The 5,194-nt window shown below is 37.3% G+C and overlaps 1 non-coding gene across 1 annotated transcript; it reads left to right on the plus strand.

Annotated features, from left to right (window-relative positions):
• The first annotated feature begins 810 nt into the window (after positions 1–810).
• On the plus strand, positions 811–883 carry TRNAR-UCU (transfer RNA arginine (anticodon UCU)). Its single transcript has one exon. It is a non-coding gene; the product is annotated as a tRNA-Arg (tRNA).
• Positions 884–5,194: the final 4,311 nt, after the last annotated feature.

Below are 5,194 nucleotides of genomic sequence, written 5' to 3' on the forward strand. Positions count from 1 at the left end.
GTTTTATTGATCGTTGCTATTGTGTCCTTCATTCCTTTTTCATTTATTTCTGATCTGATTTTTATGATTTCTTTCCTTCTGCTAACTTTGGGTTTTTTTTCTTCTTCATTCTCTAATTGCTTTAGGTGTAAGGTTAGATTGTTTATTTGAGATTTTTCTTGTTTCCTGAGGTAGGCTTGTATAGCTATAAACTTCCCTTTAGAGCTGCTTTTGCTGCATCCCATAGGTTTTGGATCGTCGTGTTTTCATTGTCATTTGTCTCTAGGTATTTTTTGAGTTCCTCTTTGATTTCTTCAGTGATCTCTTGGTTATTTAGTAATGTATTGTTTAGCCTCCATGTGTTTGTATTTCTTACAGTTTTTTTCCTGTAATTGATATCTAGTCTCATGGCATTTTGGTCGGAAAAGATACTTGATACGATTTCAATATTCTTAAATTTACCAAGGCTTGATTTGTGACCCAAGATATGATCTATCCTGAAGAATGTTCCATGAGCACTTGAGAAGAAAGTGTATTCTGTTGTTTTTGGATGGAATGTCCTATAAATATCAATTCAGTCCATCTTGTTTAATGTGTCATTTAAAGCTTATGTTTCCTTATTTATTTTCATTTTGGATGATCTGTCCATTGGTGAAAGTGCGATGTTAAAGTTCCCTACTATGATTGTGTTACTGTTGATTTCCCCTTTTATGGCTGTTAGCATTTGCCTTATGTATTGAGGTGCTCCTATGTTGGGTGCTGAAATTCTTTCTGTAGTTAATTGGTAACAATGAAGAATATGAATTTAGAAAAGTGAAGTAACGAGGGAATTCCCTGGTGGTCCAGTGGTTAGGGCTCTACACTTCTGCTGCAGGGGACCTGGGTTCAATCCCTGGTTAGGGAACTAAGATCCCACATGCAGCACTGATGTAATGAGAATAACATAAAAAATATTTTGTTAGTAGTCTTGAGTCTGTCTATGTATAGCCAGGCTGTGAAGTGTCTGTATCTTAGTATTGGAGTTATTCCTTTTCCCTCCAGATTGCTTGTGTTTGCTCCAGTGAGTTTGACGAAAGCAAACAATGATTCCAATCACCACTCACTTAAGCAAAAGGAGACTTAATGCTTTTAACAAAAAGGATGCCTATTACAGCCCAAAATATGACTGAGGCCAGCAAAGACGAGTTCTGAGGTGGCTTGTCTGGGCCTTTATCACTCCAGTCCTGCCATAGCTGCATGATCCTTGATGGACTGGCATCCATTCTCAGTGTCCACCCAAGGAAGGACATGGAAGTGCCCCTCTGATCGTGTGGTGACAAGGGCCCTGTACACCCTTATCCCAGTGACTCAGTTTCTTCGAAACACTAAAAATTAGCTTCTGTAGAGCTAGAAGACTCTCACTGTAAAAATAAGAGAATTCAACCATGTGTATAATTACCCCTTGAAAGGCAAGCAAGGAAGGACCACTGAAGTCCATTCTTGGTTGTAGTTTATGCAGCAGGGAAAGGTCTAAGACAAGCTATTCCTTTGCTGCACTGATTAGCAACTCCTCTGTAAAAGGAGGGAGATAGTCAAGATTAAAGACTGGAGGAGATGTATGTGATCCTGCTGTTTGTATTTGACTGAGATATTCCTATAATATTTCATTGGACTGAGAACCAGGGGTCATTTCCCTGGTTTCAGAAGGCCACACTTAAATAAGATGGGACATACTCTCAGAAAGATAAAAATTTGAGTGTATGTGAATGTTATTCAATCATTTATTCAACAAATATTCATTAAGGGTATACTATGTGCTGCATACTGTTTAAGAATCGCAGCATTTAACAAAACAAATGAGAATCACTGCTTTATTAAAAGCCTATATTCTAGGCTCTGTTTTTATTAAAAACCTTGTATAGAACCACCAGTATATAGGATTAGTTAAAAGGAGAAAGAGAGAGAGAAAAAAGAAACCAGCACGTAAAAACATTTGTGCTTCAGTGGACACCATTAAGAAATGAAAAGATAACTCACAGACTGGGAGAAAATATTTGCAAATTGTGTATCTGATATATATATCAAGAGTAAAGAATATATAAGAAACTCCATAATAAAAAGACAGATACTCCGCTTTAAAAATGGACAAATAAAAGAAGACATACATTGTCCCAGAGAAGATAAACAGATGGCCAACTAGTACATCAAAAGATGCCCAATGTCATTAGCCATCAGGGAAATGCAAATCAAGACCACAATGAGATACTACTTCACACCCATTTGGATGACTATAATCAAAGGGAAACAATAACAAGTATTGGTGAGGATGTGGAGAAATTGGAACCCACATATGTTGGTGGTGGGAATTTAAAATGGTACAGCTGCTGTGGGAAATAGTCTGGCAGTTTCTCAAAAGACTAAACATAAGAGTTACTGTATGACCCAGAAATTCCACTCCTACTTATATATCCCAGAGAAACGAAAATATATGTCCATATAGAAACTTGTACGTACATGTTTATAGTGGCATTATTCATAATATCCAAATGAAGAAACAACTAAATATCTATCAACTGATGAATGGATAAATAAAATGTGGTAAATCCACATAATGGAATACTTTTTTTGGCAATAAAAGAGAATGAAGTACTGATACATGCTACAACATGGATGAACCTTGAAAACATGCCAAGTGAAAGAAGTCAGACACAAAAGAAGTCAGACACAAAATATTGTATGATTCTATTTACAGGAAATTTCCAGAATAGGCAAATCCATAGAGACAGAAAGTTTATCAGTGGTTGCCTAGGGCCAGGGTCAGGGGGATGGTGGTGATGCCGTTGGGGAGAAATGGGAACTGGCTGCTTATGGGCTCAGGGTTTCTTTTTGGGGTGATGAAAGTGTCCTAAAATTGTGGTGATAGTTGTACAACCCTATGAATATACTAAAACTATTGAATTGTGCAATTTATATGGCTGAATTGTATTGTCTGTGAATTATAGCACAGTAAAGCTGATATACATACAAATGGTAAGTGGTAAGAGATATCCACAGCAAGTGGTAAGAGATGGTCCAATGACATCATTTAAACAATTTTTACTACAATTTTTTTCAGTTCTTAATTTTATTTTATATCATTATTCTTAGCTCCGGCCTAAATGCTTGGATATATGTAAAGAGGCATAGAATGGGTCGTGGGTGAATGTGTCAGACTCGCTGTGGGTTACTGGCAGCTACAAAAGCGAAACAGTTCTGGAAAGGAAATTCCCATCCTGTTTTGTTAGTGGGGATGGCAGCTCCATGTCAGACCCACTTGAGTTAACAGCAGCCCTAAGATCTAAGATCTGGATCTGTCCTCCATTCCCTAAGATAGATAAGGCTTGGCAGTCTGGGCTTGGCCATTTGTGGGAAACACCGACCTTACTTCCACCCCCGATTAGATGGCTAAATTCCCCCCTGTGGCCTGGGAAATTCCTTTTCACTGAGGGATGGGGACCAGGGTGAAGAGGGGGTTAGAGACAGGCTGGTGGACAATGGGATGGGAGCAGAGAAGAGTGCACCCAGGTTTTGTTTTGTTTGATGAAGGGACATATTTGAGAGAGAGGAGATAATCTTTCACCTCTTGCACAGAATGTGGAAGCATAAATTACAAGTTTGCTTTCAAAACCCAAATAAACAATATAATTTATTATATGCTTTACAAGTGAAATAAACTTCATGTTATTTTCCAAGTCACTTCCAAATTCATACACTTATATAGCACGTCTTTGGTTGGCCAAAAAGTTCGTTCAGGTTTTTCCAGACAATGTTATGGAAAAACCCAAATGAACTCTTTGGCCAACCCTAGATATATATATATACATATATATACATACATATATATATATATATGTATGTATATATATGTATATATATGTATGTATATATGTATGTATATATATGTATATATATATATACTTTTTAAATTGAAGTATAGTTGATTTACAATGTTGTGCTAATTCCTGCTTACAGCAAAGTGACTCAGTTTTACACATATATACATTCTTTTTTAATATTCTTTTCCATTATTGTTTATTCCAGGAGATTGGATATAGTTCCCTGTGCTATACCGTAGGACCTTGTTGTTTATCCATTCTAAGTGTAATAGTTTGCATCTACTAACCCCAAACTCCCAGTCCATCCCTCTCCCTCCCCGCTCCCCCTTGGCAACTGCAAGTCTGTTCTCTATGTCTGTGAGTCTGTTTCTGTTTTGTAGGTAGGTTCCTTTGTGCCATATTTTAGATTCCACATATAAGTGATATCATATGGTATTTGTCTTTCTCTTTCTGCCTTACTTCACTTAGTATGATAATCTTCTAGTTGCATCCATGTTGCTGCAAATGGCATTATTTCATTCCTTTTTATGGCTGAGTAGTATCCCATTGTATATATGTACCACATCTCCTTTATCCATTCATCTTTTGATGGACATTTAGGTTGTTTCCATGTCTTGGCTACTTCATATATTTTTTAAAAATTACAGTGATTCAAGAAAGCTTCCAAATTGTTACATGAGGAGTATTAATAAATGCTCTATCAGAAAACAAAAAAGGAATGGAAGCAATTCAAAATGGGTGTCATATTCTGAAATAAAACCAACATCAGTTAGGGCTGAAAAAATTTTAATGCAGTTGGTTTTAAACGGTAACAGAGTATATAGACTCTCGATTTCTATCCATAAAAAGGGGTGAAAAAAGACATCCCATTTATTTTCAGCTAGTCTGGAATCAGTTCTTACAACATTCTTACCAAGCTGAACCTGTGGGACAATTCACTAGCTTCCATTCCTGGTGGTGACTCTCAGCTCTAGACTTCACTGCCTAAAGTATCACAATTCTTGCCTCTTCTTATGTAGGCGGTATATGATTTGAGCTGTTAGCACTTGTGGGGGAGGTTTTGCCTAAAATATTTTAATCAGCTGTAATCGGTACAGCTCCCAGCATTTGCTTCTGCATACCACACCAGTATTTCCCAAACCCTGCTGCGCATTGGAATCTCCTGACAGTCTTTAAGTATACTGACACTTTGTTCCCACTCGTAGATTTTTTTGGCTTAGCAGGTATAGGATGCAGCCTGGATGCTGGGATTTAAAAAATTCTCCTAATGTTCCTCATGTGCAGCAAGAATTGGGTACCACTGTACTAGACTATTATTTATGGACTCTCGGTGTAAGCCACTCTCTGACTAAAAGGGAAAA

This window comes from Balaenoptera ricei, chromosome 9 (genome assembly GCF_028023285.1).
Source record: "Balaenoptera ricei isolate mBalRic1 chromosome 9, mBalRic1.hap2, whole genome shotgun sequence".
NCBI classification, from domain to species: domain Eukaryota; kingdom Metazoa; phylum Chordata; class Mammalia; order Artiodactyla; family Balaenopteridae; genus Balaenoptera; species Balaenoptera ricei.